The sequence below is a fragment of the Topomyia yanbarensis genome, chromosome 3 (assembly GCF_030247195.1).
Source record: "Topomyia yanbarensis strain Yona2022 chromosome 3, ASM3024719v1, whole genome shotgun sequence".
NCBI lineage: Eukaryota > Metazoa > Arthropoda > Insecta > Diptera > Culicidae > Topomyia > Topomyia yanbarensis.
The window spans coordinates 211,510,003-211,523,074 of record NC_080672.1 but is presented as its reverse complement, the minus strand read 5'-3'; the positions used below and the strand labels follow the sequence as shown (position 1 = coordinate 211,523,074).

Below are 13,072 nucleotides of genomic sequence, written 5' to 3'. Positions count from 1 at the left end.
CCAAACGATGCGCATTTCGAAACAAAGAGATGAAATAATTCTTGTAAGCTTGTTTTTACTCATACATATACTCTAGAATGCACCTCACAATCACGATTGAACCAAATTCTGGCGAAAATTGAAATTTCTTTTTTAATAGATGTACAATACTTATCTCCTCCAACTCAGGCATGAGTAATGTTTATTTACATTGCACGATTGGTCTGCTTAATAAGGTATTTGTGGCTTCACTCTATTCGTCTCTTTCCCTATTCTCTTTGGGAACTCCTATACAAAATAAAACGCTCCTGAACATGCCCTTAAATTGACTGACAGCTGGAGGAAAACAAACCCCCAAGTAGTGTGAGTGAAATCATTTACATAGAACTCTACCCAGGTAACCAATAAGCAAGCTGAATGCGCCTTAACGGCTACTTGATAAGCACTTAAGTCGTTTTAAATGCTATTTAAAAGTCGCTTTTGGCAAAATATACGGCTACATTACTGCTGTGCTATGAAAATGCTTTTTTACTACTGTTGTGCATTCAGAATGCTGCTTACTGGCAAGAAGTTTTTAAACAGTTTTTCAAATGCTGATTAACAACAGTTATGCATAACGAATGCCAGCATACTGCAAGAAGCATCCGAAATGCAAATTTTACGCTACTTTACTGCATACACTAATGCTTGTTGGTTACCTGGGTATGATTCTTACGAATACCAAAGTGCCCTCTTCTCCAGAACTGTATATACGACATTGATATTGATGACCATGACAAAAAGTGACAAAAAATATAATGAATAATTCGAGTATTTCCCTTATCAATTTAGGCTGTGAACCATTTGGTGAAATTTTTAACTTTTAGTTAAAATCTGACACTTCGAAAGATATTTGCAAAATAACCCTACTCTGGAGCATGGTTAAAATTGACAGAGCGATAGTTAAATTTGACAGCTCGATGGTTAAAATGTTGCCCATGATGCATAATAAAAAGGTGAAAACATTTTCTGTACCTAATTGAGGTTGTCAATATTTTTCAATACAAAATTAAGGGATAAAGATGGAAACGATAACGTGTTGTGTTAAGATTTGTTTGGGTTATTTCATGATGTGGATGTTTACTTTTCGAGGCTATGACTGTCATACTTAATGTAATAAGAAAAGAACTAATTTTCAAAATATCGACAAATGTTCACACCTCTACCATCTTGTGGTTATCGCAGCTGTCAATTCTAAATAACTATCCATATGTCAACTTTTGAAATCGTTCGCTCTCTCGGTTAATTTTTTCCATTCAAAAGAAAATAACTTTCGAACTGTCAAATTTTAACTAAAGGTTAAAAAAAATCGCCAAATGGTTCACAGCCTTAATTAAACACCACCGTGCTTAGTAAAATAGGTAAGTTATATTGTTTTGTTGTATTATAAGAGAACAAAAACATATTGTTCCATTGAAGCAGGTGTAAATTTGTTTAAATTGAAAGTAAATTTTACTGAATGAACAGAGTTGCTTTTAGTTCTCGACAACATTGAATATCAGTTTGGGCAGCTCTTATTGAAAAAATGGTACTTGGCTATGTTTAAACCCTTCGGTTTCGGTGTAATACCGTGCAAGAACACAAGTAAATTTAAATATTTTATATCAGCACGTGCAGTCGTCTAGCGCAGTTTATATTTTACCGTCAATGCGGTATTTATATTTTTCCGTCAATTCCCGCAAATGATTAACAAGCGCCAACTATATATTTTTTTAATTGCATTTTCGGCTCGCCAATATTTTTTTAACCTGATATAAGGCTTATACTAACAGGTTGTCGCTGCAAACAAACATACAAAATACAAATCAACGCTTTTTCTTGAAAAGGGTGATACTATCAGTGATACCATTCAAAGAAAATCAACAGTGAATATTTCCAGACTTGGTTTTATTTCCTATTTAAGAACTATTTTGTTTTGCTTTCTCATATAAAGAAAGGCTATGCAATCACTGTAAAAATCGACTTTTTAACCGAGGGCCGAGTGTCATACACCATTCGATTCAGTTCGTCGAGATTGGCAAATGTCTGTGTGTGTATGTATGTGTGTGTAGGTGTGTATCATATAAACTCACAATTTTCTCAGAGATGGCTGAACCGATTTTCGCAAACTTAGTTTAAAAAAGGTATAACGCTCCCCTAAGCTGCTATTGAATTTTAAGTTGATCCGACTTTCGGTTCCGGAGTTACGGGTTGAAGAGTGCGGTCATACAGCAAATTCCCATATAAACTGGTACCACCATGATGTTCAAATGATGTGAAACATATTAAAATTGATGTAACATTACTCTAGTTTGCGTGTCTGGATCACTAATGATCAATCAAAGCAGCTTTGACCACATTGGCCACTTATGACGGTTCATGACGCCCCCGGGGAACCCGCCAAGTTCCTAAGCTAATATCACACCCATTCCACAACGAATTCTCTACCGATTTTTACAAACTTGATTTCAAATGAATGATACAGTAATGCCATTGACTGCTGCTGAATTTCGTTCGGTTCTGACTCTTGCTTCCGGAGTTACAGGGGTGTTAGTAAGGATACACTGGAATTTCCCATATAAATCGGTACAATCGTAATACCTCAGAGGCTAAAAACTATTGAAATGGTCACCAAATTACTTTTAATCGCAGATCTAGATCACTGATTGCCAATCAAACATTCTTTGAATATATTGTCCACTATCGACGATTCCGGAAGTCCGGAATTCCGGGCATATTCCACAATTAAAGTCACATCGGTTCTTCGGTGATGACAACCGATTTTCTCAAACCAGGTCTCAAATGGAAGGCAAAATATGCAGCTGAGTATTGCGTCGCAGCCCCTCCCCCCCGCCCCGCCTTGCCCTTACACCTCCTTCCATCATCACTCCCCTCCCCTTGGACCACCCTCACGCCCGCATTTCCTTCATCCACCCCGTATACCGAAATAAGATGAAGGATTTCTGACGCATCCTCCACTCCCACTCTACTAACCCCCCCATTCCCTACACGTTCAAACCCATTCCACCAACCTTTCCAAATTAAAATCACATGAAGATAACATTGAACTCATGCTTATTAAGCTAATTAAATATTATTCTTTTGTCTTTCTCATATAGAAAGGTTATGCAATTGCTCCAAAAACCGACTGTTCAACCGAGGCCCGGAGCGCCGAGTCTCATATAACATTCGACTCAGTTCGCCGAGATCGCAAAATATCTGTGTGTATGTATGTGTGTATGTATGTATATATGCATGTGTGTGTATGTGCGGATTTGTTAACAAAATGTACACATCGGTTTCTCGGAGATGGCTGAACCGATTTTTACAAACTAAGATTCAAATGAAAGGTATAATATTCCCATAGGTTGCTATTGAATTTCATTTTCAACCGACATCTTGTTCCGGATTACGAGTTGAAGAGTATGGTTACAAAACAAAATTTGTTGATTTGTCCACATCGGTTTCTCGGAATTTTCTGAACCGATTTTGACAACCTTGATTTTAAATGATAGGTCCATCAGCTGCTGTTGAATTTTGTGTGGATCCGAGTTCTGGTTCCTGAATTACAGGGTGATACGTACGATCACGCAGCAAATCCCGCTTCTAACGAATTCTGCGATGAATGTAAAAAGGTGAAATTTTTTCCAAAATGTAAACACAACTGTTGAATTTGTAGATCTAGGTCACCAATAGTCATTCAAAGTCTCTTTGGCCACACTGGCCACCATCGACGGATCCGGAAGCATCCAAATTCAGAATAACGGTTATATTGGTTTCTCGAAAATGGCTGGACCGATTTGATCAACTTAGTCTCAAATGAAAGGTGTTGCGTCCCCGGAAACTGATATTAAATTCCATCTTCATCCGACATCCGGCTCCGGAGTTACGGGTTGTGGATGATACCGCGATGAATGCAAAAAGGTGCTTTTATATATACTTACCAAGTGTAATAAGAATGAAAGACATTTCCATAATGTTATATTGCACGAACCAGCTATTAAATAATAGTTTGGATAAATGAGAAAGACACAATTGCACCACTAGGTGGGTTAAAACAGGTTTTTTTTTATTTGGTACTAGCTAACACAATTTGTTCCAAAGCGCCATCTGGCGGGCAGATAATCTCCAACTGAAAGCACACAAACACGCCCCATACCAAATACCTACTGTGTGCAAATTTTTACGGAAATCGGTTAAGCCGTATATATATATATATATATATATATATATATATATATATATATATATATATATATATATATATATATATATATATATATATATATATATATATATATATATATATATATATATATATATATATATATATATATATATATATATATATATATATATATATATATATATATATATATATATATATATATATATATATATATATATATATATATATATATATATATATATATATATATATATATATATATATATATATATATATATATATATATATATATATATATATATATATATATATATATATATATATATATATATATATATATATATATATATATATATATATATATATATATATATATATATATATATATATATATATATATATATATATATATATATATATATATATATATATATATATATATATATATATATATATATATATATATATATATATATATATATATATATATATATATATATATATATATATATATATATATATATATATATATATTTGTTAGATTTGTTTATTAGCAATATTACGGTAACCTGTCGACATATGCCTTAGCTCAGGTCAAGGAAGCAACAATTTGGATTGTACATGTAGATTATTGTTTACTGGGTTGAACAATAATTCAGATGAACTAAATTTAAAAAAGTAGGGGTTTAAGCTAATATTAGTTCAAGTGACTTTAACCTGAGATTTTCAGTGCTGTTTTAAAGGATGAAAGAGTTGGTTCCTGCTTAATTTCTAACTGTAAGCTATTCCAGTAAGAGGCTCCGGATATTAGTAGGCTTTTGCCGCTCGACGTTGTATGTGTTGGTGTGGTGAAGTGGCGGGTTCGCTCCTAATGCCCTTGTTGCATGTGTTCCAAAATGTAATTAGGTTGATCTCCGTAGAATGCTTGCCTCATGAAGCTACCGATTCGTAGTTGGTAGTTGAACGGTAGGTCGTGCCCCATTACCGAGTTTCGAACAGCTACTGTAGAATCTCGATGACGGAGGCTGAACACAAAGCGAACGGCGGACTTATAGCATCGATGTAGTAGCTCTTTGAGGCTGGTAGCGAGTCCGAGGTAGTAGACTACGTCAGCGTAGGTGAAAATAGGTACCACTACTGCTTGCACCAGCTTTCTTCTTGTCGGCAGGGAAAGCACAGTAGCAAACTTGCGAAGCGTACGAAGGGTGTTGTACACTTTCATTGTCACACTATTCACTTGGTGAGACCATGATAATTTGTGGTCGAGCTTTAATCCTAAATTCGTCACCGTATTTGAAAGTGGTACTGTTTCTCCGCAGAATGAAATGTTGATTTGTGGAACCGTTTCTGCTTTACTAAATACTATATCTTGTGTTTTTTCGGGTTAGGAGATAAGCGGTTCATTCTGGCCCACGTAGCTATTGCTTCGAGATCATCGTTGATATACTGGACAAGGATGTCAATGTCGGCTGCTGGACCAGATACGTACATTTGTAGGTCGTCCGCGTAGAGGTGGTAGTTGCATCTGAGGGACAACGGTAAGCTATTAATGTATAAGCTGAAGAGCAGTGCACTTAAACAGGAGCCTTGTGGTGTGCCGTCTAGGACATGACGGTCGCTTCATATTCTATCACCTAAGTACACTGACTGTTTTCTGTGTGCGAGAAAGGATGATATTAAGTTGCAGGCGGCTTGAGAAAAGTGGAACTCATCGCGAAGTTTTGTTTTTAAAATGCGATGATCCACACAGTTGAAGGCCAACGAGAAGTCGACCAGCACCATGACGGTGCATTGGTTGCTGCCGAACCCGACGTAAATGTCGTGAACGACTTTCGTTAAAGCAGTGGTCGTGCTATATCCTTTTCGGTATCCAGATTGATACTTTGCTAACAGCGGAGCGGTCGGATTATCGAGATGATCTGTGATTTGCGCAAGTAGAATTTTTTCTAGAACTTTCGATAATGCTGGCAGGACGCTTATTGGTCGAAAGTTCTTAGGTTGGGCGGGGTTGGTAAGCTTCAGGATCGGAGTAACTAAAGCTTTCTTCCAATTTGAGGAGAAGGATCTGGTATCTATGATCGAGTTGAATAAGTGAGAGAGGGCTGGGAGGATGAAAGGGCATAGCAGTTTGATGAATGAGATCGAGATTTCGTCAGAACCTGTAGCGTTGGTATCTATTTCATGAATCTTTCGGCAAATTTCATCAATATTAGTGTGGCGGAAGTCGAAATCGGGTTCTCCATGGTCAACTGCAGTGCGGTGAGATGGTTTATTAGGCGTCCTGTGATGACCTGTAGGTTGTAATTGTCTGTGTCCAACGCTGAAGAAGTTATTCAATTCCTCAGCATTGATTTCCTCAACAGGTGTGTTATTTCTCGCATTGTTATGGATTCCCTCCCTTCTCAAGTTACACCATATTTTTTTTGCAGGCAGATTGTGGTCGAAGTGTAGCTCGGCGTAACGCTTCTTAGCTGTAAAGATTAGGGAGTTGGCTCTGTCTCTCTTTCTAGTGTATTCTTGCCACTAATTGTCCCCACGCATCCTGTTGGGGTTTCGCGAGTATAGGGTATACGCTAAATTCCTGAGTTCCACTGCTCTTCCGATTTCTTCTGATATCCAAGGTGTATGTTTGTCGCGTACAGTTACATTGCGTTCAGACGCGTGATGTTGCAGTAATTCTCTCAGCACAGAGGTCAGCTGTTCAGCTTTTGTGGTCGAGTCCCCTGCAGCAAAGAACGGTCGCAGATCCTTTGATTGAAAATCAGCTTGCAATCGGAGAGGGTTGATGGAGTGTATATTTCTTACGCTAATTATCTGTGGGTTGGATCTCTGTATCCTGATGTTGGTCAGAAGATAAATCACGTCGTGATCGGAAATGGTGTTGCCGGTTGAGGTCTTCGATTTGATCACAGAGTCAGGCGAGTCTGTAATTAGCAGGTCAATTGCAGTCGAGGTGTTTCCGTTAACACGAGTGGGACCCATTGGGAGAATCGTGAGGTTAAATGTAGAGTTGATGTGGTTAAGCGCTGCAAGGTTCGTTGTTTGGTGAGACGACTTAACGTTAATGTTAAAATCGCCTACGAAGAACAGTCTATCGAATCCATAATCAAGCAGATCGATGAGAACTTTTTCGTACACCTGGCTGAAGTAGGGATTAGAGCCTAATGGGTTGTAAAAAGTCACTACACCTAAGTTCAGGCCGTTAATTCTGATCTGGATAGCGAGAAATTCGATCCTTAGTCTGATGGGGGTTGTCGGGTCGAAGATAGATTTAAGTATTGGTGTTGCTTTTATCCCTTTTCGAACGTAAATCCCGATTCCACCGCAGGTTTTAGTGCCACGACCTCTTCCACATGGTAGTGAATGCCTGACGAAATTGTAAGCTGGATTCCTGATTGGACCGATTGGACTAGATGGTTTATATTTGGTTTCAGTTACCGCGAAGATGTGGTATTGGTTGCTATCGAGTAATAGTTTTACGCCGTCAATGTGGCGCTCAAGCCCTCTAACGTTGATATGGCATATACGGAGATTTGAGAGGTTGCTTCTGGACATATTAGGTCGTAGTGGATCATTAGCGAGTGGTGGGGTTGATGCTGGAGGGAGCTTTCGTTTGATTCTGCGTCGAAGAAAATTGAGGACTCATCCGGACTGGAATGTTGGCTGAGTAGTTCGAGCAGGTGATTGGGATCCTCAATACGGGTGTTATTATTTTGTCCTGGCAGCCGGACGGCGACGCTATCGTTTTTTTATGTATACGGATTGGACAAGATTTTTCTGCTTCATCCTCAGGGCGAGATCACGAATCCTAAAACTTCCAATTGAGAGCATTTCGTTTACTGTAAAGCGGTATTCCAGCGGTAGGTCTGATGTCAGGTTGCTCAATTTCGCTTCTTTATGCTTCTCAAAGTATCTACGTAGAGCTGTCGCTTTTACTTCAACGTTGTCGAACGCAACCAGGATGGTTGATGTAATCGATCTGTCTGTCCATTTGGATGGTTTAACTGGTAGAAGGAAACAGGCACTTACTCGAGACATGATGTCTGGAACGTTGAGAAAACTGAGGAAACTGCGAACGATCGACTGAATGTTTTCACCGATTTGGTACGGCACTTTATTGATTGCGATACGACAGCAATTGACACTATGCGAATAGATTTTCGCTAACTTCAGACCAGATTATATCGCTTCTAGTTTATCGTAACCTCTCTCGACATGATCGGCAGTTGCATTGTTATCTTTCATTTGGCTGACTACGTGAAACTTATTTTGCAACCTATCGAACTGCTTCTTAATGCCACTTTGGTTGTTGGATACTTCAATTTCCTTCAGTTTGTCTTCGTAGGGATTGCGTGCTATAGGAATCAGATTGTGAATAACCGCACATTGCTCGCAGTGGTACATATAGCTCGCAATGTCCGCAAGCAGCGTCGGGCTGATTCGGACACAGCGCGTGTGGAACCACTTCAAGCAAGAGTCACAGCAGACCCAGGTGATTCCAGCTTTGGCATCCTTATCTTGTTTTCCAGCCTTCTTTTTCTTTTTTCCTGGGGGCTCCTCTTGACCGCAGGCTACGCAGATGTCTTCTGTCATTATATGGATGATATTACCACTCCGCTTCGCTAACGAATCCAATAAGATTTTATTATTGCGTTTGCATGTCTCAACAGTGTAGACAGAAAAAAACTTAACAATATGAGTTCTATTTGGCACCACTGGTTAAAGAACTGACGCCGCGGAAAACTTGACCCGGTGTATCGAAAACTCGTAACTAAATCGCGGTCGCGGACACTGGTATCTGTACTCCATCGGTGGCGCACCGAGGACACAACTTCCGAGGTAACACCCGCCTTTAGGTCCGATAATCGGCGCAAAAATTCGGTAAAAACACTAAAAACTGCGAAGCGAAAAAAAAGACGATGTGCCGAAGGCAGTGTTGTCAGTATGTTGTTTTGTTTTTTACATCCTAGATTGCTGATTCAGTGATCGAAACCCAAAACTTCATAAAGTATTTGAAATTATTAAATTAAAATTTGTTTTTGCTATTGAAAGTCCCTCGGCATGATACTGTACCTTGATGTGGTCCGGGGGCTTTTCCACCAAAGCAGTATTACAGTGATTATATCACATAAACTTGGGATACGATTATTTTCTTTTTAGTTAAGCTACATTGTGATCAATTTTAGTACTTAACTTGGCGACCTTTATTGTCCACTGCCATGGTCAAATAATATACAATGTGGCTTTAGGGCCCAATTCTCAGTACTAATGTATGTCTTTCATGTGATGATCATAAATTCAGCTGTATCTTGTACCTACCTAATCTATTACGTCTCTCATATATTGTCCTTTATTTCTTCTTTTTGAGTCCTATACTGCCATTCTACACCCGCCTTCAGCTGGGTCAGCAAAGATGGTGATAGTGAACGTCTTAACACTCACACATTCTCAAATGCGGTCTCAAGCATGAACCTATAAAAAAGCCCCCGCGCGCGGTTACGTATCGATCACGTCCGGAAGTCTATCCTTGATCCTAGAAGCCTAGGTCCATGCCTTCAGCTGGACCAATTAAGAAAATACGCTCATACCTATTAGACAACACGTCTCATGGCGACATGACCGGGAACCCTATCGATATAAACGATCCCACTCTCTGCTAGAATTCTAACCGCGCACCGAAAATTTAATATCAGACTCACGGTTCGCGCGATCATTCAAGAACACAAGTTACAAAATCACGTCAGCGCACAAACGTTAGAGCCCCTCGCGATTTTCCAAGCAACCTACGCCCACGAACTCGCAAACGTGATTACACCCCGGTGATAAGGTGAAAATCTCAGCACTCATAAACTTAGCAACACGATCTCAAGCGTCAACCTACAAACTCCCGCGCTCGTGCCATCATGAATCGGGATCGTCCGGAAGTCTCTATCCTCGGTACCAACAATCTAGGTCCTTGTTAATTAAAAAAAATAATAAAATTGAAAAATAACTCCCATATCCACTAGACAAAACGTTCCATGGCGACATGACCGGAAACTCTAGTGATATGGGGCAACTCTCTCCCTGTCAGAATGTGATCCGTACACCGAAAGCTAAAGATCAGAATGACGGTCCGCGAATATATGAATGGCCGCAGGGTTTCAAAATCGAATTTATACACGCGAAGTCACATACGCGCGAGCACACGCAACAAACACGTCAACATACGAACGCTTAAGCCCTTCGCGATCATCTACGCACACCTATGCTCGAGATCGCGTAAACTTGATAACACTCCGGCAATTGTGTGAACGTTTTAGTACTTACGACGTTACAAACGTGGTCTCAAACGCGAACCCGCAAACGCTCGCGATCATGAATCGGTCACGTCCGGAAATCTTTAGCATTCATTCTAGCAATTTAGGTCCATACATTCAGTTGGACCAATAAAAAAATAAAGCTCATATCCACTAGATCACGCGTTCTACGGCGACATGAATGGGAATTCTAATGATATGTAAGAACCCACCTTCTTTTGAAATCTGAACCGTACACCAAAAATCAAAAATTAAGTATCAGATTCACGGTTCGCGCGCGATCATTCTAGAACACACGCGAAGATGCGAAAGGCACACGGTTATGAAATAGAATGTATACACGCGAAGTTCATACACGTTAGCACACGCGACATACAAACGCGCACGCGACATGCAAACGCACACGCGACATACAAACGCACACGCGATCGAGCACGTTAACGTACAAATCTTCGAGCCCTTCGCGATGATACACGCGATCGCGAGTCCCTACGCCCGCACATACCTGAACCGTACAATGAATATCACATTCAGAATCACGGCCCGCTACAATTGGCCTAATGCAGTGTTTTATTGGGCGACATTGCCTGTCTCGTCTGCAAATTGTAGTATGTGATTCTGACGGGGAGCCCTTCCGAGAACCTAGCTCTACAGCTCCAGTAGGACAACTCTCGAAAAAAAAAATTGTTTTTGCTATTGAAAGTGACAAAATGATAGTATCGCCTCTTTGGCGATTGTTTACTTTTTCGGTCCCACCTATCAGCATTGAAGTATCGCCCTTACGTTTTTTTTACAATAACTACCGTATTACAGCACCGATTTCGTCCGGGTTTTTGAAGTAGAATACTTCTAACGTTTCAATATGGGGTCCCGTTTCAAAAATTTCAGTTGAGAAATTTTCCCAGATTTGAAATGCGAATATCTTCCGTTCTACTGGACGAAATCGCAATATTTTTGCACTATCTGATCGGAAATTTGTGCACGTATTTCGTATTAAATTTCGGAATTACTGCGACTACTATAAATAAACCAAAACAAGGATTTTCAGAAAACAGCGAGGAAAATGCGCAATTTGCCAGCATATCCCACGCAGAGCCGTCAAAAAGGAGCATGTAAGCGTTTCATTACATACGGGAATGTTATATATACAGGTCACGCGAGCTTGTTTTGTATCAGTGGGTGCTCGCTTACCACACGAGCAACATGCTCGTCCGGACGGTACAATGAGCGGTATCATGTTTGCGTTCCCGTACCAACCGTCATCGCAGGGTTCTTCGTGATAAAATGCAGGGAATCACCAAATCCGCCATTCGGCGTCTGGCTCGTCGTGGTGGTGTAAAATGCATCTTCGATTTAATCTACGAATGATGATGGTGTGCAATGTATCGAAATGCTCTTAAACGAGTTGAAAGGCGAAATTAAAACAACTGCAGCTAATCATAATAACGCGGTTACACACATAGCCAAAACCTCGGAGTTGTGGAATGAGCTGGCTGCTTCCAACAAAACTGGCAAAACTGATGTCGTTGCCACAAAAAATCACTTAACATCATTATTCGACATATCGATGAAAGCTACGAAAAACAACATCGCAGCCTATGTCAATGAACTGACCACCGATATGACACGCGAGTTGAAACAAATTTGTTCAGAAATTGAAAAGGTCAGCAGCGTGATAACTGACATGGCTAACAACTGTTCGGCTCAGAATATGAGTTATGTAAACCCAATATTCACGGATGATATTATCGATGAGTTAAAGCAAATTTCTAGTGCAGTAAACTCACTGGAACAAAAGACTGCTGCTTCACCCGCAACAGATTCCTCCCCTAGTTTAGAGGCTGAGATGTCCGTCGAGGCAGCCAGTAACTCAGGCTGGCGTTTCCTTGGCAACTCTAAGGTATGGAAGGCTGATTGGTCCGAATACGACGCACGTAAATTGCGTCGTCTCAATCAACAAAAAGCGGAGGAGAAAGCAAGAATAAAGAAGAAACGGAATAAACAGAGGCCCGCTAATGCACTTGACACCACCCGAAACAGTAATAATAATACTAAGCGTCGCAAGAATCACGGTTACAAGCACCACACAATTTTCGACAAAAATAACGGATGTAATTACAACCACAGCAGATTTGCGTACCACGATAACAAACGCCGTGACATCGACAATCTTCCGTTGGATAGAGAGCTACTGGCTGAGGCAAAGAAACGTTTTTCGAGGCCACCTTCAACTTCGTTCAGACCTACCATTGCATTCCATAGAGGTGATGTTTTAAACCCGTGCCCTACCGACCAACCTAGCACCTCACATCGAACAGCTGCTGCCACACCTATGTACCCCTCCGGAATTGGCGCCTGTCAGTGTTTTTGCCGCTATCGACGCGCTCATTAGAGCAAGATAATAATGAATTGACAAATAATATTGCGATTCAAGATTTAGAAGAGGTAGAGCTAGGTCTAATTAATTCCCATTCAACTAACACTTCTCCTAGAGAATCTCAGTCAAGAACAGAAATCTTGGTCTATTGCCAAAACTTTAACCGCATGAAAAGTGCAGCTAAGATGAATGTGATTCAAAACAAAATAT

The 13,072-nt window shown here is 40.0% G+C and overlaps 1 protein-coding gene across 3 annotated transcripts in view; it reads left to right on the top strand.

Annotated features, from left to right (window-relative positions):
- Positions 1-1,219: 1,219 nt before the first annotated feature.
- The window catches only part of LOC131689799 (vacuole membrane protein 1-like), a 282,024-nt gene continuing 270,171 nt past the window's right edge, over positions 1,220-13,072 (top strand). For all 3 annotated transcript variants that reach the window (XM_058975104.1, XM_058975105.1, XM_058975103.1), the window contains exon 1: positions 1,220-1,379. The gene's annotated coding sequence lies outside the window, so the exon portion shown is untranslated. The remainder of the gene's footprint in view (positions 1,380-13,072) is intronic.